General features: G+C 40.5%; 1 long non-coding RNA gene and 1 other non-coding gene across 2 annotated transcripts in view; one reads left to right on the forward strand and one right to left on the reverse strand.

The window, feature by feature from the left end:
* The window catches only part of LOC126298383 (uncharacterized), a 454,333-nt gene that overhangs the window by 363,835 nt on the left and 67,698 nt on the right, over positions 1–22,800 (forward strand). The gene's annotated exons all lie outside the window — the stretch shown is intronic.
* On the reverse strand, positions 530–604 carry Trnad-guc (transfer RNA aspartic acid (anticodon GUC)). The gene has a single exon. It is a non-coding gene; the product is annotated as a tRNA-Asp (tRNA).

The following is a 22,800-nucleotide window of genomic DNA, read 5'->3' on the forward strand; positions in this document are numbered from 1 at the left end:
ACATCATTTATGTAAATCAGGAACAGCAGAGGGGCTATGGCACTAACTTGCGGTACGCCAGATATCACTTCTGTTCTGTTCGATGATTTACCGTCTATCACTACGAACTGTGACCTCTCTGAGAGGAAATCACGAATCCAGTCACACAACTAAGACGATACTCCATATGCACGCAATTTGAGTAATAGTCGCTTGTGAGGAACGGTATCAAAAGCCTTCTGGAAATCTAGGAATAAGTCCGACTATCTGCACAAGTTGGTAACACTGCAGGAGGCGGCAGTTCCTGGAGGAAGTCTTGTACTCTCAACATTGCTCTGAGCACTATGGGACTTCACTGCTGAGGTCATCAGTCCCCTAGAACTTAGAACTAATAATAATAATGGCGTGTGACGAGGGCCTTCCGTCGGGTAGACCGCCCGCCTGGTGCAAGTCTTTCGATTTGACGCCACTTCAGCGACTTACGCGTCGATGGGGATGAAATGATTACGATTAGGACAACTCAACACCCAGTCCCTAAGCGGAGAAAATCTCCGACCCAGCCGGGAATTGAACCCGGGCCCTTAGGATTGACAGTCCGACGCGTTGACCACTCAGCTACCGGGGGTAGACTTAGAACTACTTAAACCTAACTAAACTAAGAGCATCACACACGTCCATGCCCGAGGCAGGATTCGAAACTGCGACCGTAGCGGTCAGGCGGTTCCAGACTGTAGCGCCTAGAACCGCTCGGCCGCTCTGGCCGGCTCTTGTACTTTGCTCGAGCTGTTGAGCAACGTCTGGGCCTGTGATCTATCGGCAACCTGCATGTCGTAGCAGTGCAACGTCATATTGTCAAAACCGCCAGTTGCTAAAATTCTTTACCGCACTTAGACTGAATGCTGAAGTCCTGAGTGTGATGGTAGCACAGTTGCAATGCATTTCACTATGTGAACCACCAGTACAATAACATTTATTGGCAGAATGTCTGCCTTGGAACGCCGCATGTGCATGGGCTCTCCAGGACACGTTTACTGGTACCCGACAGCGACTGTCGCTGCGACGTTGCGATCTTTGCCCTGTGTCGGAAACTTCAGCTACTAGTCATCGCTTTGGAGGGGGTAAAACGCTTTACTTTTGTCGAGCGACGCTCCACAAAAAGTGTCTATGATTTGTATTTGACGCTCGATGGCAGCAAAGGTAGACGATCTGTTTTAATATGAGAAGTGTTGTAGTTTACTAAGATGCAAAAAATTAATTTTATAGTTTGTCATCCAATGAGAATACCCCACTACGTTTTTCAATACTTTATATCTCGCTTCTTTTCCCCTTAGAAGCGATTCATGATGCGATTTGTTCATCGGGAATTCGTATGTACCGTTGTCTGATTTCTTACGGTAAATGTATGCGACAAACTGTGTGAATATCTTGCAGTACGTGCTCTATGGAAACCCAGACACTCTACATATTTTCAGGTGCATTCCAGAGCTTAACATTGACCAACGTGATATTTAAGGAATTCAGGTCGATTTAAACCAATAAAATTTTTGAAGCTACCGAGAGTGGAAGGGAGTGGCAAACTCTGATGTTGGAAAACGTATACAGGGGTGCCTAATTGCTATTACACGGATTTAGCATAGAGGAACCATATTCTTTTCGTAACATTTCCCCTAAAATATGGGTCCTACGTGACGAACAAAACTCAAATTAGTATCGTTGACGGTCGAATCGAAATTCTGCGGAGACTTTTGTATAGTGAGAAGCTTGTTATTTACAAAGAAGATACCTATGACCAGTAACACAGTTTACTATGTCGGGCTTGTAAGAAGACTTACTGTGTAAAGGTTTTCTTCGGGTTTTGTTAAAAAGTTTCTTCCAGCAATTTGCAGCTCGATTAAATAAAATGAAAAATAAGAACCTAGGGTGCACTGGTCTGCACCGCGATTAGAACTGACAACTCACACCGTCCTTGTGTCCCAAAACGTGTTGCACTACTGAGCTAACGAGACGCTGCTAGGAACTGGGCTGTTTCATCGCAATACTCGTCGCCGAATGTCATAACGCCACATTAAAGGTAAGAGCAATTGTTGCTTATTTGAAGTACGGCATTCCTGGAGTCCATGAATTAAATTTTCTGTCTCAGTGTCTCATCTTACATGAGGATTGCGCAGCGTAAGTCATCGAAGTTGAAAGAGATTACCAAATGATTTTATCTGAACAATTCAGGACCCCATGCAGAAGTAAATGCACTGTCACATGGATGCCAAATATTTGCACCGATGTTGCCAATTCTTAGCTGTGCTATGGGCGGCTACGTAGCGAAATTTGTCGTGCTCGTCTTATACGGGCTCTCAGAGGAGAGATGCGAACACATTATCTCCAGATACTAGCAAAGTTAGTGATATTCATTTTCTCTTATGATGCAGGTAATTTTCCATCTCGAATAATGGTTTTCCAAAATTCAAACGAACAAAAAATTTACTTTGATGGTTTGCAACGAAAACTTATTTCAATAGAATAAAAAGTAATTTGTAATTAACCTAGCCCCACAGATCTCGAAACAGTAATACACGTTTATGAGAAATTTTCACCCCTTTCTGTGCTGTCTGTCGGACAGCAGAAGGCAGTCTTTGGTGACTTCAGTGTAGATTTTCTAAAGAATTGTGAAACGAAAAAATGCACATAATAAGCCCAGTCTTTTCTGAACTATGCAATGCTTCACTAGCTCAAGGCATTTTTCCAGAGAGACTGAAATATGCCACTGTCAAACCCATATTTAAGAAAGATGAGAGGAGAGCTGTCAATAACTACCGACTTGTTTCATTGCTGACATCGTTTTCCAATGTTTTTGAGAAGGTAATGTGTTCTAGAATAGTGTATCATCTGAGCACCAATAATATCCCCAGCAAATCACAGTTTGGAGTTCGAGAGACATGCTTTACTGAGAATGCCATTTACATGTTCACTCACCAAATTTTACACGCATTAAATAATAAAACAGCGACGGTAGCTATTTTCTGCGACCTATCTAAGGCATTTGACTGTGTTAATAACACTATTGTCCTAGATAAATTGAAGTTTTATAGGATTTATGATATAGCCAACCAGTGGATAATGTTACATGTAACCAAAAGAAAGCAGGAAGCTGTACTCAGTAATTCGACCAATATAGTTCGGGGCTGCTATTCTGACAGGGAAGAAATCAAATACGTGATTTTCCACGGCTCTGTCTTACGTCCGCTATTGTTCCTGATATATGTAAACGATCTTCTGTCTAATATACAACAACTAGAATTAGTACTTTTAGCAGATGACACTCGTATTTTATCACCTTAGATCGATATATATGTAATGCACACTAATCATTGAGTGGTTTTCTGCGAATGGTCTCACCCTCAATTTTCAATAGACAGTATACTCAGTTTTGCATATCTAGGGGTACTACACCAATGATAAATACAACACACGGTGAAGAAATTTTAAAAATGGTGGAAACTTCAAATTTATTAGGTTTCCATGGTGATGAGAATTTGAACTGGAAAAAGCACATTTTAGAACTCCTAAATAACTTAGTTCACCCACTTTAGCACTTAGAATCATTGTAAATCTTGGGTATAGGCAAATCAGTAAGCAGACATATTTTGTATATTTTCATTTAATAATTTCATACGGGATAATGTTCTAGGGTAACTCAACTGTAAGACAGAACGTTTTCATTGCTCAAAAACGTCTTATAAAAATAAAATGTAGTGCTCACACATGATCATCATGTAGACATCTGTTTCAGGTATTCGTCGTTATGACTCCTTATTCACAGAATATTTATGCCATGATGTAGTTTGTTGCAAATAATCCACTGATGTCAAAAGGAACAATGATATACATGATGACAATACCAGAAGAAAAAATTACAGTCATTATTCCACATTAAGGTTCTCTTCAGAGCAAAAAGCGTTGCACAATGCCGCAACTAAAATTTTTGATAATCTACCCTGTGATATAAAATGTCTGACAGACACCGAAGTAAAATTTACAAACGAACTGAAAAAGTTTCTCCTTGAGAACTCCTGTTCCGTAGAAGAATTTCTGTCACTGTAATGTATAAAAGATGGTGGCTACGAATTACTAACTCACATCTGTATGTTTAGTAATAATAATAATAATAAAATAATAATAAGAAACTTATTAATGTTCAGAATATAGCCATATTTACAAATTAATTTACCAGGTGAATGTAAAATGACTCGTTTCACATCATTATGATTTATCGTGCAAAAATGATCCATGGTACGTGAAACTAACTGACTCATTAACTAAGGCACGGCACATCGAAATCGACTGTGTCTACGTGCAGTCTTGTGCCACATACAAATTGAATTTGACGACTACTGCGAGAATGCAGAGGTACAGGGTGTACATGAAGTCCGGGAACACTTTCAATTATTTATTGCACAAGAACCAAACATTGTACAGATATCATACAGATGTCATTTTGAAGAGAATCCCTGACAGTTTTTTTTATGTATACCGCCACAGCGTAGCTTGTTAATTTCCCGATAGTCAGCGCTTGTCGTCAACATGCCGTGTTCAGGAGCGGAGCGAGCTTTCTGTGTGTTAGAGTTCGACAAAAACAAGTGTGCTACAGCTGTTCGACGCATGCTTAGAACCAAGTATGGCTCAAATGGCTCTGAGCACTATGGGACTCAACTGCTGTGGTCATCAGTCCCCTAGAACTTAGAACTACTTAAACCTAACTAACCTAAGGACATCACACACATCCATGCCCGAGGCAGGATTCGAACCTGCGACCGTAGCAGTCGCACGGTTCCGGACTGCGCGCCTAGAACCGCGAGACCACCGCGGCCGGCAGAACCAAGTATGGTAAGGAGCCACCAACAAGGAAGGACAATTACCACTGGCACAGCAAATTCGTTACGACGGATTGCTTGTGCCCGGCAAAGAGAAGCGGACGTCCCAGTGAAGTGAAAGTGGAGCGCGTACGAGATAAATTTATAAGAAGTCGAAACAAACCGGTGCGTCGTGCATCCCGTGAACTCGAAATGACTCCAATGACAGTGCGGAATTTCCTGCGACAGAAGCTGTCTATGAAACCATTCAAATTGGAGCTGGTGCAGAAGCTCAATGACGACGACAAACACAAGCGTTTTCAGTTTTGTTTCATGAAATGGCCTCCCCGATCCCCAGATCTCTCTCCGTGAGACTTTTTTCTGTGGGGACACATTACAGATCTAGCGTATGTACCGCCTCTACCGGGAACTCCGGGAGAGAACACGGGAAGCGACTGCCACAGTCGACGATGCCATCCTAGGACGGGTATGGCAAGAATTCGATTACCGTATTGACGTCTGCCAGGTCACTCATGGTTCGCATATCGAATGTTTGTACAAATACTTTCAGAGTTTGGTCCGTAAATGATCAAAAGAAAACAAATCCCTCTGAGTGATGGTTCCTCCGAATCTTTCCAGCGACTTTTTTTAGTGTTGTTGCTTGGTATTCGTAAAGCAAACTATAATGTCTCCTCTCGCGAGGTATTGCATCGTACATGTGCCTGATAAGCCGGAATTTCCTTGTTAGTTTACATTGTCATGTAAATAAAAGCAAGAAGAAACCCTAATGTGTCCACCGGTATAATTAATTGGAAGAGCAGCAGCACATAATTATCAAACACAGTGTGCCATCTATAGTTGTAAAGCTATAACCAGCACCTAAATCGATTGTAAACCGTTGTCGTAGGCACAAATTCGCAGCTGTCTGTAAAAAAGGCAGAATCCGTACTGAAAATTCAATTGTTGAGTAACATACTGCAACACGAATTTATTTGTCGCCACAGTATTAAATTAACAGAAATTGTTTGCTTAGTCCTGACTATGTCACCAGCGTCCCGTTGTCTTTTAGTATCGGGCTGGAACGATACGCTGGGATAAATGCACTTATTCTGCGTAACGAAACAGTCAACATTCAATTCTTTCAGATTCATTGGTCAAGTGCACCGGTACCAAATACGACTACGAGTAGGAAAGCTGTTGCAAATGAACGAATAAAAATAATAATAGTAACACTAACAAATAAATAATGAATAAAGTTTGTTGCAGTACAGAAGAAGGTTGACGATTAAAAATAAAAAAAATAAAAGTAGACTAATCATTCAGTTGACACACCGCAAAGGCTTTCTTAATGTTTTGTTACCGAATTCCGTTCTGGCTGTTTGAACAGAGAAACAAAGGAAAGGAAGAAACTGAAGTGATATACATCGGTAGTCCAACGAGATCTGATCTGGCTATTACTCTTGCCTTAGATCACGAGACGAGCATGGTACCACGGAGAAACATGACACTGCTTCGTTTCCCTCCCTGATATCGCTCTGGTGGTAAGAAACGCAAAAAAGCCTATGGCAAATTTCATCTTTTTATCTGCAACAATTCAGCAGAAAATGTTCCTTGTACAGTGAAAAATGAAAGTTGGGGAAATGCGGAAAGAAGTTTTTATTACCCTTTATGCCAGAAACAAATACCTTAATGCTGACCACAACAATACGTTATATCTTTTTGGACTTCATGTAGCCCTATTCTTCTACTCTGAACCTTCTGGCATGCGATTTTGGCAATATCCTTCACAGTCATTTCAGAGCTAGCAGTACGCACAGGATCAGTTTTCTTCGGCAGATTTACAGCGAAGCATCTTGCATCAAATACTTGTTTCATAAGGGTCCTGATCCTTCCAGTGTTACCACAATCTAACACCAAACAAGCATCATATGAGGAAATCTTAACAATAATAGATGAGCAAAATGTTGTCTTAGAGCATGTCTTCTCAATGAGATACTTAAAGCTTTCGTTTGGGTTTTTGTTCCATCGTATGTGAATTTCTTTCATAAATCGTAAATAAGTCCATCGTAAATGAGCTCACGGACTTCTACACTTTACAGATGTTTTCTCTGATGACATGACACAATAAAATATCATAAAAAAGGACAGAGTCGTGTAGAAAAAGTGGGTGTGCTACTGCTCACTGTTTGAAACAAGATGGCTTTTACATGATTTGTACCACGAATTAAACTCTGAGAATTGGAAACAACGTTTCTAACGTTCTATAGAACTAACTGACAGCAAAACATTTCGACAGATTACAGCTTTGTGTTACTGACACTCGCTTCGAACCTGTTCAGAGACTTTCTCTTCTTTTGTTGCTGAAACAACGTGCTATTAGCGATGCAGACGATTACGTTTATTATTCCAAGGTTGCAAGGATGTATATGAAGCACAGGGTCAGAATTCGCCCCTTAGTTGTGACAATTAGCAGCTCAGTTAAAATAGCAGCGAGAGGAAGTGATAAGACACAGCTTTTGCAACAAAATTGGAATTGATTTCTAAAGCAACTATCGTTTTAGAATGTCAGTACTTCGTAAGTATGTGGACAAGGCATTGCTGCAGTCACAGGCGCTGACTCCATGGGGCCTGAGGTGGCCCGAGCCCCCTTAAAAATTCGTTTTGGGGGTTGGGGAGGGCAGGGAGGGGTGAGCCCCCTAATAATTTGAGAAAATTATTAGTTGTGTTATGCTTTGTAAAATCACAAAATTATGTTGGCATTTTTTATTTTCCTTGTTTGACGATAGTTACCTTTTAAAATACATTCATTAATGAGTTAAAACAAATTATTATTACAGTAGTAAGCAGGTTAACTGAGAACGAGTGGTGTGAATCATGATAGTGTTACGGCGCTGCGCGCACACATAATTTGTCCTGGTGCGCGAACCTTCGGGTAAAGTCTGGCGCCAGGGGGCTTGCACTGCGGCTGCTGCGACATCAAAAGGACTGGAGCAGAAGTGCCTGGAACCCTCCGCCTCGCGTCGCCTTGGCGCTTCGCGATGTTATGACGCCGCGGCTATATAAAGTCCACCGTGCTGTCGCAGTCATTCAGTGTGGATAGTTTCGTTCAGTGCATGCTGCAGACGTGTTTAGTGTTCCGAATTTAGTGTCTAGTGAACTACTTTATATGACTATATTTTATTCGTTTACCTTAGTCTCTTAGTGTTTTGTGAATTAAATTTGCATTGGTTAATTTGTTACTAAAAAGGCGCGCTTGGATTTTGATGATACTGCAATTCAACCTCCAACAATTATTGTGTCGTCAATTGCTTCGTCGTCTTCAGGCTACAACCGTTCACAGCCAAAACCTGGACAATCCGGTAAGGGAAGATCATTTCAGAAGTCTTGGTTGATCAAATATACATGGCTAAAATATGAAGCAACTTCAGAAAAAGTCTTTTGCAAAACCTGCAAAGAGGGAGATGCCAAAAATCTATTACAATTTTCTTTAAAAAAATGCATTTACTTCCGTAGTGTTTTCTAGCTGGAAGACTTTGGAAAAATTCCTTCTTCATGAAAAGACGTTTACGCATAATGAAGGTGTTCTGAAACGAAATTCAATCACTAACCGAAGTGTGGCCTCCCAATTGAATGACCAGTTAGATAGTGATATGAAGAAACGCTATTTAGCCCTTAAGACAATTTTTACTACCGCGCAATTTCTGTGCCAACAGGGGCTAGCAATTAGAGGACACGAAGATGTAAACTCAATTTCTTTTCAATAGTTCGAATTCCGAAAGAATGACAAACCTAAGTTTAAGGATTGATTATGGCGTTCAGGGTATAGGTGGACGTCCCACGATATTCAAAACAAGATCATTGCTGTACTAGGAAAGTCTGTGTTGTGAAAGGTACTGGCTTCAGTCAAGAAGACAGAATGTTTTTCTATTATGGTTGACGAAACAAGTGATTCTTCGATTCACGAACAAGTGTCATTTAGTATTCGTACTGTCGATGATTCTTTAATCATCAACGAAAACTTTATTGGCTTATATGAGACCCCAACATTGAATCACAAACTCTGTTTAGTATTTTAAAAGACGTTTTTGCTCGTCTTGATTTGTCAGTGAATAAGAGGAAAGTGCTGTTATGCTGCCTCGAATATGAGAGGTAAGTTCAAAGGACTAAAAAAGTTAGTTTTGGATATACAACCAAAAGCACGTTATGTGCATTGCACTGCTCACAGTTGAGAATTGGCAGTTGTCGACAGTCTCCGTCATCTTACGTCTATGAAGGATATTATGACTTTAACCAAGGACTTAATAAACACCGTAAGGGAATCCAACAAAAGGATGGGACTTTTCAGAGGCTTAAGCTGTGAGAGCGCCAACGACCAAGATGGTCTACGACCCCTTTGCCCGACTCAATGGACTCTGCGATCTTCCTGTATCTTGAGTCTGCAGAGCACAAAACACAGGCAGGTTACAAATGTCCAGCCTACCCTGAGTCAATGTTACAATTCAAGATTTATTTCTTTATTGCCATGCTATGAACCCAGTAGAGGATGTCAATGAAATACTCAATGCCCTCATCTAAGTGTTGCTGATGTGGAAAAAATATATGAGGGCTTGATTTGTATATTGAATGGAAGGCGTTATAGTTCTGAACACTTTTGAGAATTTTGTTTAAAGGAAAAACCTTCTTCGGAATCGAAGTATACCACAGAAGTATGAAAACAACGAAGCCAACTCACCGCACACTTACAAAACCCCAAAGAAGTACTACAAAAGCTATTTACATTGAAGTTTCTGAAACGGTGCAATCTTGCATTACTGAGTGCTTTGCTTCAACTGCACTCACACAGGTCATTGCAGTGGAACAAAAGTGCTTGAATTTACTAAACAGAGGTGAAACAAATTTGGAAAAATCAAGCGAGTTTTTCAAAAATGTCTTAGACATTGAGGGACTGCGCTTACACTTGAATATGTTAGCCGATATCGCTAATAAAAAACAACTGGTCTTAAAAACATGCGTGATGTAAGAAAGTACATTACACAAAAGCCTGCAGTTGGCGAAATGTTATGTGAAGTAGTGAAGTGCATTAAGCTTCTCCACGTAATTCTAATCACGACAGCATCAGCAGAACGGTCATTTAGTGCTCTTAGACGTCTGAAGTCATATCTTCAATCAACAATCGGACACAAGCAATTGAACAACTTGGCTGTTCTTCATGCCCACCGAGATATTTTGGATGAGTTGGATATCCAACCAGTCATCAACGATTTCATATTGAGTAATCCAGTCAGACGGTCGACATTTGCACCTTTCTAAAGACACTCTAACCCTAAAAATGGCATTTAGAGCAATATTAAAAATCTTTATAAAATAAAGAATTAAATACATAAATAATGTTAAATTTTCAAAAAAATGGTTCTGAGCACTACGAGACTTAGCTTCTTAGTTCATCAGTCCCCTAGAACTCAGAACTACTTAAACCTAACTAACTTAAGGACATCACACACATCCGTGCCCGAGGCAGGATTCGAACCTGCGACCGTAGAGGTCGCGTGGTTCCAGACTATAGCGCCTAGAACCTCTCGGCCACTTTGTCCGGCGCTAAATTTTCAGTTTCGAAATATTAGCACTGGTTTAGTGCTGTATTACTATATTAACATATTACTGTATTAGTTATTTTCAAATAGTTAAATACTTTAGGGTGTTAGAACCAATTAAAACCCGCTATTTACATACTTTTTGACTGAAAATATTACTGTATAAACTTTATTAACTGTATTAAAGCATTAACTTTGAGATATTGTTTTTATTTAATGAACCCTGAGCCTTACTCAAAGTAAGCTTAAATTAGCTATTTCACTTATTAATCAAAGTGCTATTACTGTGCGACAGCAATAATTTATTTTATTCTTTTAATGGTAATTTATGATTTATTTAAATATAATTTCAGTCTTTTCAGAGCTATATATTCACTGTTCTGTAATAGTCAATAAGAATAATTATTACTGTAAATGCAATTAGCTTTTTACGAAAATTCCGTGCATATATATGTTTTGTTTCTTTTTTCAAAGCCAAAAAATGTGTCAGGCTTGACGAGTTTCCCGGAGTGTCGAGTTGTCGAGAGTTCAGTTTTCGGGGCTCTGATGTTGATCATATGACTCTAAGATGCTTAAAAAGCTTTAAAACTCACTATTTTTCATCTAAAATTTAGATAATTTCTAGGGGCAAGACACCCAGTATGCCTTCCCCCCCCCCCCCCCCCTTCCAATATTTTTTATAAGTCTGCGCCCCTGGCCGTAGTAAACACTCACTCTCAGGCATAATCGTAGCTGAGGTGGATAGCTTGAAACGTGAAAAATGAGAGTATGGATAGCTGAAGCATGAAACGATCGTCTTGTAGTTTATTTTAGTAACTAAATGTAGAAGCTTCAGTGTGAATTATTCAGAATATTTTACCGAGATGACAAGAAAAGTCAAGCGAATTTAGCAGGATAAATCAGTCACACAAACGCAAATCACTATTATGGCAACAGAGTTGCAAACATAGCGTATGACGTTGCAAAGTCTTGACTACGTTAATGCAAAAAGAATATATTTTCATAGGCTGGAATCCTGCATGATTCGATCTGGACATACAGTCTACAGCGAGATACTGTGCTCTACAAATTTAAGATATTATTTACTTTCGAATCGCTGTACAGAGCAACTTGCAGCTACAACGAATTTATGTTATGCAACAGTAAGCAGCTTTCTGCAAGTCTGCATTCAGTTATGATTGCCAGATGATGTATAGCTATACAAAATCAGTCGAGTAGGCGCCAATTCAGAATATCAGCAAGAGACGAATTGAAATTATAATTAGCCAGAAACTGAGTACGATCACCTAAAGCAGCAAGATGCTTTAACATGTCAGTAGTGATTCCCACACGAATATGCCGATGTTTTGGAACGAACGACGCGCTTAGGAGCAATCAAACAGTAAACTAGGAAGAAATTGCACCATATTCAGTCACTTCCTCAACCCTGTCTAGCTAGTTTTACTACTGATTTATTTTTCTTGCTGCTGCACATTGGTTCATATCAGTTGTAATGTTGCATTGCTTGGTAATTTAGATTTACTGTAGCTTGCTTTGCCCATTGCCATTTTTTTGTCATTGCTGTTAGTGTTAATGGTTTTGTGCTGCTGCATTGCGTCGTCCATTAGTTTAGTATCTGAGCTCAGTAGGTTTAAGTTAGCTTAAGAGGGGGTAGACTATATAAGAAACTAACTATGATGAATTGGAAGAAAAGCATTGAGAAGCTATAAGAAAATGGTTTGGCCAAAAAAGTAGTGTACAGTGGAGGAAAACTATTTTTGAAAGATGATGACAACAGAATACAGAAAGCATGCTTGGATAGGATTTTTTTTTTTTTGGCTGGAGCAAATGTTGAAATAAGAGGGGCGATTTATGGAATGAAGTTTTGGGTGGGACTCCAGTACCAAATGTTACCCTGAAAACAAACCCTGTCCTTTCCTTTTGTGTTATCCCACTATGTGTTTGTGTACCCTTGTGTATTTATGTTCTACCGATCTTTATATGTTTATCTGATAAGACTTATGTTGCAAAATTTTTCTAATACTAAGCTACATTCACTATGATGAGGAATACTGTTATCCTCAAATATAATTTGCATTAATAACATGTTATTTACTTTGTAAAGATGTTTACACATTATTTATTCTGTTTTGTTCTAATGCTCATGTGTGAAGTTGATGTTTCAAAAGTTATTCTGATCTTTTATGTATGTACTTATGTCATAATTTTTGTAACACTGATGTATTTGCTATTTCGATTCTTTTGTAAAGCCTGTACTACTGCAAATGTTATCTGTATTGTTATGTTCTTTAAAGATGTATTTTGTACCTTTGTTATTGTATTCTTATGTTATAAAATTGTAATTGACATCAGTTCATCAAATTAAGTAACTTGTAAATTACATTTCACTGCCCACGTTTCTGTTGATCATAGTATATGGACAATATGTGAGAAGTAGGGACTGATAGTGTTTGCACGTGTGTTAATAATTCAGTAATGGACTGGATAACAGCATTGCTGGTTGTAAGGACATTTCAAAAACAATTTTTGTGAGTGCACAAGTGGTGGTTATGGACTTGCTATATTATCCGTAAGACTCTTCAATGGTGATCGTGCGACTGCACAGTCAAACAGATGGCTGCTGGCCATCTCTACAAGGACTACAGTGGGTCTACACCTTTGCTGACCTACCAATACCATTATTTCTACAAGGACTGCAGTGGGTCTGCACCTCTGGTGGCCCACCAATACCGTAATCTCTACCAGGACTACAATTGGTCTACTCTGTGTTGACCTACCTAACAATAGTCTTCAACTTCGACTGACTCTGCTGTGGGCTTGCTATGTTGTGGTCCATTACCTGTCTGCATGTCAAGAGTCAGCACTGTTTTTCCGTTGGAAGGACAACACTACTTCTTCAAGACTGCATGGAAATCCACTACTTCCGTGTGCTTTTTCTTTTACTACTCAGACTTTGAGAAAAACACTGCAATTTTACTTTGATGAATGCTCAGGACTGTCTTTATGGACTGTGAGAAAATTTTAGCTTTTGACCAACATTGTATCGATAAGTGTGTGCATTTCATTTCTTTGTTATTGTAATTATAAAAAAATTTCAAATCTGTATTGGCCACTGCCCAAAACAATTTGTAAATTTTTTTGTGGGGAGCATGGGGGCTGTGTAAGTAGGCTGTTTAGGCTTTCTTATTGGTAACGCCACATAGCGCTCTGTATGAAAAATCACTGGCTGTGCTGTGCGCAGTCTGTGGCTAGTTTGCATTGTTGTCTGCCATTGTAGTGTCGGGCAGCGGCAGCTGGATGCTAACAGCGCTTAGCGTTGCGCAGTTGGAGGTGAGGCGCCAGCAGTGGTGGACGTGGGGAGAGAGATGGCGGAGTTTTGAAATTTGTAAGAATTGGTGTCACGAAGTGATATATATATTATGACTATTAAGGTAAATACATTGTTTGTTCTGTATTAAAATCTTTCACTTGCTAACTATGCCTATCAGTAGTTAGTGCCTTCAGTGGTTTGAATCTTTTATTTAGCTGGCAGTAGTGGCGCTCGCTGTATTGCAGTAGCTTGAGTAACGAAGATTTTTGTGAGGTAAGTGATTTGTGAAACGTATAGGTTAATGTTACTCAGGGCCATTCTTTCATAGGGATTTTTGGAAGTCAGATTGCGTTGCGCTAAAAATATTGTGTGTCAGCTTAAGCACAGTCGTGTATATAATTGTTCTAAGGGGACGTTTCAATTGCACCATATTCAGTCACTTCCTCAACCCTGTCTAGCTCAAGACGGTAAACCAGCTGCTCTTACTGTTATTTTACTTCTTTCGGTCTGAGGTGTAGTGCAAATTGAAAAACTCGTACACCAGATACTGTTCGCATTTATTGACAATGTTTCCTGAGTGACCTTGCAATAAACAGTATGTGCAGATGACATTTTTCATTATAGATATAAACAGAAGATCAGTAAACTGTAGTCGAATTTAGTCAGTCGTTGCAGAGGGAGTTTTGCTGTGTGGACAGCCAGGTGGCAGAAGTAAAATGGATGTAAAATTGGCCTGTAATAAGCAGAAATAGCTTTTTCGAGATGGTAATACCAAACATTAATTTGATTTTATAGGAAAGCTTTACTGAAAGTATTTGTCAGTTTTCCTCCTGTTCTTTAATGGTATAACTTGTTCTCAGTACAAATAAACACCAACTCTAGCGAAGCATTACCCATGATCAGAGTCACAGGAATGGGAATAACACTCATTAAGGTATTATTCAGTTTTTCACTCGTTTAAGACAGTTGCACACATTACATATCTGAAATCCGGTGTGCACCATGTCTCCCGCTAGACCGCATGCCCGGATCAGATCATGCAGGATTCCTTCTACGAAAATGCAATCAGCTTACCATTAGTGTAGTAAAACTTCGCGACGTCGTAGGCACTATTTTACAAGTCTGTTATCATAGAAGTTATGTTTGGATGTGGGAATGACTGATCCAGCTAAATTCGCTTGACTTTATCTTGTCATTCCGATTAAATATTCTGAATAATTCCCATTCAAGATATCACACTAAGTTAGTAGAACATAAAGGCATACTAAAAAATAATCCCTCCAAAATTTTATGTGAAAAAATTTTTTTAAGTAAAACAAACGTTGTTAACAGTCTACATATTTATTCTTCGTGTCTTCATATTTATGTATCAACATAGTCACTCTGGCGACGAACTCTCTCAACGACATACACGTTTGTTGATGGCATCACTGTAGAAGGTTTGACTTCAGTGACGGAACTACAACCTGAACTCTGCCTGCAGCACTTCATCACTATCAAAGTGAAGTCATCTAAGGTTTCATTTAAGTTCTGAAAACAGATGAAAATGGGATGGAATCAAGTCAAGAATGCGTGGAGGATGATCGATGACAGTGAACCCGAGGCGCCAGATAGTTGAGACGTTACAGCACTCGTGTGTGGTCTGGCACTGCCCATGCTGAAGAAGAGGATGCTACATGTGTGGTAGGACTCTTCATATTTGAAAATTGATTATAGCACGCAGTTTCTCACACACCGACATCTTTACATTACAAACCGTCATGTTACGCGCTATAATTCGGAGCAGAGGGCTGAAAATGCAGAGACATGAATAATAAAGATGCAGAATATTAATAACGTTTCCTTTATTTAAAATACGTTAAGAGTTTACGACTAAAAATTCTATGGAATCAGTTGTCAGCACACCCACGTAAAATTATTGATTCCAAGTAGACCGTTTAATACACTAAGCTATCCACACTTTAATCTTTCAAGTTGCGGGATGTCTACCTCAGCTACGATTATGGTAAAAAGAGAGTGTTTATTGCAGCGTTATATTGCCTGTATAGTTCTAAAGTGTAGACTTTCGAAAACTGCAGTTTCTAAATCAGTCCCAATTTTGCTGCAAACTGTATCTTATCACTTCTTCTCGCTTTTACTTTAACTGAGCTGTGTTAACTGTCACTAGTAAGGGACGAATCTTAACCCTCTTTTTCATACGTCTCCCTGTAACCCGGCAGTAACAGACGTAGTCCCCAGCTTCGCGAGTATCACGTTACGCCACCAACAAAACAAGAGAAAGTCTCGGAACAGGTTCGAACCGAATGTCAGTGACACGACGCTGTATTTTGCTCATCATCTCAGCATCAGACAAGATGGGAAACATTAGAGAAGAAATGAACAATTTTGTTAGTATGTATTATCTATGGTAGATCTGGAGATGAAAAACGTATGAAATGCACAACTGCACCTATGCCTGTTTTTTCTGTTTTGTTTCTGCTTCAATAGTCGTACATCAGTTTTTCCTTATGAATCAACAATTTCATTTATTGCCCGTGACATCGATGTATTAGTATATTATCTATAATATCTCCACATTTTTGTGGTATTCCTGATATTCAGATTGTGCACAACGCAAGACCGAACATAGATACAGTCCTTTTAAGGTTAACAGTGCATAATATCTTCCTGTTTCTGGATTTTTGGCCAAAGTCTTTCTGCAGACATTTTTAGTTTTGTCAAAACAAACGTATGCCGCAAGCTGAGCAGGATAAGTGTACTTGGTCATCCAATAACAGTATAATGAAAATGAAAATAAAGTCCACTTGACTCAATGGACATTTTGTAATTGTGCTAGGTCTGCTACTATGTTCAGTGACTGCACTGTCTTATTTAGGCTTAGGAGGAACTGTCACATATTACTGCATTTCCTGCTTAGCATGTTATTTTAGCCACCTGTGTTTTGTTCTGTTATAGAAAAACAATAAAGACAGTTTAGTCTTGGAAATAGCATTGGGACACTTAACATGTGAGCGCACAGTCATACTTTAGGCGTCAAGTGTATCTTAAACCGTAAGTCACACAATAATTGCGCTCTTCTAGTAGCTAACACATTATTTTAACTAACGTGTCTTTTATAGGACAATAATACAAACAACTTAGATGTGGAAATAATTAATTTGTCTCTACATCGTGCCATTTTATACAGAAACTAGGAAATACTTTAACAAGAATTGAGATGTGCATGTATTCAATACCAAAAAAAAGTTGCTGTTGGGATGTGCCTTCTTCAAGATTCTCAGCAACAACTGTCTAAGCATAAACGTTTTCAACAAATACCCAGACTCAGCTCATTTAGCGACATTAAATAAATATAACAGAGAATTATAAGCCTGGCTGAAGCGCAACAAATGCTATTCAAGCAAGAAATTCTTGGAAATTAATCATTTTAAAGTGTTCTTTTCATAAATAATAAGTAAATTCCTTCTTAATTATCATGTAAGGACTTTTGTGTTGATGAATCTAATTATTTTATAAATATATTTCTTCATTGTATACTTTGATGAAACGGTTTCATGGAAAATACTGAGATGTCAATAATTACCATATTCTATGTTAGTGTCACAACTTTGTCTACCATACGTATCTAGTAAACAGTATACTAAATGAACACAATGTCATCACGTATCTCCTATTTTGGGTGTGAATAAATACCGGTACTTACATTTTTTTTTAGGTTTAATGTCCTGTTGATGATTGATTCATTGTAAACTATATGAAGCATAATTTCAGATAGAACAGGGATGGGAAGAAAATCGTCTATGGCATTTTCAAAAGCACCAACCCAGCATTCGTCTTAATCGATGTAGAGAAATTTGGCCACACTAAAATTTGGGTGTCTAGGGCCTTAATCTTGAACTACCTTGCTCGGTGGAGTCCCAGTCAGCATCTTATTATTTTGTTGAGAGCATAGTCCTTTACGAATTTGGTCGCGAGGGGGTAGTGGATTTGGTGGATTGACAAGTGTGGTGTTAGTAATTATAATATATTATTGTGCGTTTTGAAGGTCACCATTATTACAAAAGGTTTTCTTCCTGTGTTTCCTCGAGATTGGTATGTCCAACATCACAATTGAGCTCTCTCTCGATTACCGCATCCAGTACCACAAGTAGTTTCAGCAATCACCCCTCCTCCCCCCCCCCCCCCCCCCCACAATCTGAAATGTTGCAGTGCAAAGTGAGATATAGTGAGGTGACAAATGTGGAGTACTTCTTGATATCGTGTCGGACCTCTTTTTGCCTGACACAGTGCAGCAACTCGGCGTGGCATAGACTCAACAGGCTGTTGGAAGTGCCCCGCAGAAATATTGAGCTATGTCGCCTGTATAGCCATCCATGACTGCGAAAGCGTTGCCGGTGAAGGATTTTGTGCACGAAGTGCCTTCACGATTTGTCCCATAAATGTACTATGGGATTCGTGTCGGGCAATCCGAGTGTCCAAGACATTCACTCGAATCTTCCAGAATGTTTTTAAAACCAATCTGAACAATTGTAGCTCAGAAATGAATGAAGAGTGCAGCACATTGTACTTACATAATGAAATAACTTAGTTTCAAGATTGTATATACAAAACAGTATCTTTCGCTTAAAGTGTAATATCACAACGTTGGAACAACCCTGTAAAAGTCATCCGTAAAGGAATATAATTGCTACTACTTCTTCTACTACCACTAGTACAAATTTTTCATTAATATCTGTAGTTGCTTTGAGGACAGGTATGATGAAACAGGGATATTCCGGAGCCTTTCAAAGTGTTGTTAACCTATGTAAGAGCTCTTATTCGTCGTGCAAGTGCTGATGAAGATTCATGCCTGCACCAACAGCGTAACGGAACTAGATCTAGCTCGTACTGGTACGTGAACAGTAAGGGGTAGGTGGTAGGTAGATTAGTTTTAAGGAATGATGTGGAATGTGGACATCCTTCAGGCAGCCAATAGCAAGTTCATTTCGTTTCACACGGGAAGTTCTATCGCCTAGTGTAAGATGCAGAACGACAGGCAGCTTGTGTGATAAAGTTGTATAAATGTGTAGTTGACGATACTGTCATCGAACTCGTGTTGGAACTAGGAGTGGATAAAAAGAGCTTTGTTAGAACTCAGGAAATGGTGATGAAGAATAAGATGTCTAAGTTACCGGTGATTCTAACAGTCTGCTCCCCGCCACTTGGCACTCAAGGATCGCTCTGAGTGTGTGCAGAAGTCTTTGTGTTCCAGCCCTGCAGGTAGGCTGAATTAGTCACAGATCTGGATAGACATTAGAATAACGGTTATTTGTGGATTCCTGAAAGAGTTTATCGACAAAGTAATTTAATTTAATTAGAGTAGGTTGCCTGCTTTTGGGACAAACAATCCGTTGATTGTAAAATTACGTCGTTTTTATCACGTTGTTTACAAAAAGGATTCAGTGTAGATATTGTTTACTGATAATTAAATTTAAAAAAGGACCATGGATCTTGATTCAAGTACCAGTTATAGATGACAACGCTTTGCTACCTGGCAAGTTAAAACAAACAATTAAGAACAGAAGTAAACTCGACAGAAATGGAGACTGCAATATACTACACTTAAACAATGTCAATTAATGTAGTTGGATAACTGTCCCAACTGACGTTCAACATTATAATCTTGCTTGGCTGACCTCAACCCAAAGGATGGTTTAGTATCCTACTCCAAAGTAAACACTGAATTGAATGAAGAGGCTCCCTTGCGACAACATCATATGTAATGTACTCCCTGCACGACTGCAATGCACCATTTACCTTAGCTGCACGGTGCGTCCTTGAATGTGTAGGACGCCAGACGACTACATCTGCTCTGTGCTGCCAGTGAACCTACAAAACTGCAGATTCTTGAGTGAAGTGTCAGTCATATACTCTTACCGAGTTCTTCTGTGAAGCAGAAGACTGTTTTTCCCTAGTCTGTCTGTAATAGCTCTGTACCCTCGCTCAGTTAGTGGGACGACGCCCTCACAGTTCTCGCAAGAATGAATTAACTAACACAACTCTTCTAAATCTCTTCACTTGGAGAATATACGAGACCCACAGCTTTTGTAACATTGATCTATTTAGAGTACATTGTGAGCAAAGTGACCACAGAATAAATCTCTCTCCATTTCTCATAGAGCGTTAAATACTAAATGTATCAACACAACGTTTTGGAGAGAAAGCGCCCTTTCTTGTCTGCAAATGACGTATATCGATGTACCTCTTCCCCCTCTGTGAGCAACATTGCCTCCCTCCAAAATTGAAGTCAGCCAACCAATCTGCTGCATACAGGAATTATTTCTTCCATTCTCAAAGTATTACTTTCACTCGTCCTATGCCCTAACTCCACCTCCACAAAGAAATGACATAAACAGTGCAGCATTCCTTCCCTCGACATTTTCAGATTGTTAAGCCAAAGAGATGGCGTTCTACGAGAGGCGCAGGCCGTACTAGCATTCATACATATATGCAGACTTCATAGAATGCTCACAAGAGTGCCACATGGTGCTTTTACTATGTATGCCCTTGCCTCCAAAAATGTAACCCATCAAATTAGTGTCAAACCGGCAGTCGCCACTTCCTTGGGGCACCTGAAGCAGTAAGCACATCTTTGCCCTCTGTGGAGAAACAAACTACGTGACTGTCTCGAGACCTGTGCAGCATCCCTTGTGGCAGTGATATGTATGACTCAACCCTATTCTTCGACACAGGTATGTTAAGTGACTTTTAAAGAAAACTGCTGTGTCATGGCTCATCGCCTCCTCCCATTCCAAGTCTGCGTTGCTACCAAATGTACACTCCTAGAAATGGAAAAAAGAACACATTGACACCGGTGTGTCAGACCCACCATACTTGCTCCGGACACTGCGAGAGGGCTGTACAAGCAATGATCACACGCACGGCACAGCGGACACACCAGGAACCGCGGTGTTGGCCGTCGAATGGCGCTAGCTGCGCAGCATTTGTGCACCGCCGCCGTCAGTGTCAGCCAGTTTGCCGTGGCATACGGAGCTCCATTGCAGTCTTTAACACTGGTAGCATGACGCGACAGCGTGGACGTGAACCGTATGTGCAGTTGACGGACTTTGAGCGAGGGCGTATAGTGGGCATGCGGGAGGCCAGGTGGACGTACCGCCGAACTGCTCAACACGTGGGGCGTGAGGTCTCCACAGTACATCGATGTTGTCGCCAGTGGTCGGCGGAAGGTGCACGTGCCCGTCGACCTGGGACCGGACCGCAGCGACGCACGGATGCACGCCAAGACCGTAGGATCCTACGCATTGCCGTAGGGGACCGCACCGCCACTTCCCAGCAAATTAAGGACACTGTTGCTCCTGGGGTATCGGCGAGCACCATTCGCAACCGTCTCCATGAAGCTGGGCTACGGTCCCGCACACCGTTAGGCCGTCTTCCGCTCACGCCCCAACATCGTGCAGCCTGCCTCCAGTGGTGTCGCGACAGGCGTGAATGGAAGGACGAATGGAGACGTGTCGTCTTCAGCGATGAGAGTCGCTTCTGCCTTGGTGCCAAAGATGGTCGTATGTGTGTTTGGCGCCGTGCAGGTGAGCGCCACAATCAGGACTACATACGACCGAGGCACACAGGGCCAACACCCGGCATCATGGTGTGCGGAGCGATCTCCTACACTGGCCGTACACCTCTGGTGATCGTCGAGGGGACACTGAATAGTGCACGGTACATCCAAACCGTCATCGAACCCATCGTTCTACCATTCCTAGACCGGCAAGGGAACTTGCTGTTCCAACAGGACAATGCACGTCCGCATGTATCCTGGGCCACCCAATGTGCTCTACAAGGTGTAAGTCAACTACCCTGGCCAGCAAGATCTCCGGATCTGTCCCCCTTTGAACATGTTTGGGACTGGATGAAGCGTCGTCTCACGCGGTCTGCACGTCCAGCACGAACGCTGGTCCAACTGAGGCGCCAGGTGGAAATGGCATGGCAAGCCGTTCCACAGGACTACATCCAGCATCTCTACGATCGTCTCCATGGGAGAATAGCAGCCTGCATTGCTGCGAAAGGTGGATATACAGTGTACTAGTGCCGACATTGTGCATGCTCTGTTGCCTGTGTCTATGTGCCTGTGGTTCTGTCAGTGTGATCATGTGGTGTATCTGACCCCAGGAATGTGTCAATAAAGTTTCCCCTTCCTGGGACAATGAATTCACGGTTTTCTTATTTCAATTTCCAGGAGTGTATGTACATGCAAATGAGAAAAGGGATTACTTGATATTGCATTCCGATCTGCCAAGCACACTTTCATTCACTTTCATTATAATTTGATATTCAAAGTAAGTTTGTTACACTGAAAGTGTGGCATGGGGCATATCATTCGAATCGTCTCCTCGAGGATATACCCGTGGCAGGTGGTGAAAAATGGACTGCCCCTATAAATAACTTCCCCCTTCCCACACTGAAAGTGTGGCTTGGGGCATATCATTCGAATCGTCTCCTCGAGGATATACCCGTGGCAGGTGGTGAGAAAAATGGACTTCCCCTATAAATAACTTCTCCCTTCCTAGTTAATTTTATGGTGGGTTTAGTCAAAGGTTGTAGCGTAGAGTAAAGCAGCCCCAAATTAGGTCATTGTCTCAATTTGGTTATTGAGCTGACTTCCGCTTCATACAGCTTCCTTGTCTTTTGTTAACGTGGGTCATCTTATAATAGTAAGTTATCTTTATATATAAAAGTTTTAAAAAAAGTGATTGGCAAAATTCTTTAGTATATCTTAACGTTAGTATACTGAGATATTATTTGTTCATGGACTAAGTGTCCACAATTGTTGTTTAGCTTTTCGGTGACACTTTACAAGTAATTAACTAGAATGTCTCTCTCACACTTGACTCAGTATCTCATTCATCATTTAACTACACTCCTGGAAATTGAAATAAGAACACCGTGAATTCATTGTCCCAGGAAGGGGAAACTTTATTGACACATTCCTGGGGTCAGATACATCACATGATCACACTGACAGAACCACAGGCACATAGACACAGGCAACAGAGCTTGCACAATGTCGGCACTAGTACAG

This window comes from Schistocerca gregaria, chromosome X (genome assembly GCF_023897955.1).
Source record: "Schistocerca gregaria isolate iqSchGreg1 chromosome X, iqSchGreg1.2, whole genome shotgun sequence".
Lineage (NCBI taxonomy): Eukaryota > Metazoa > Arthropoda > Insecta > Orthoptera > Acrididae > Schistocerca > Schistocerca gregaria.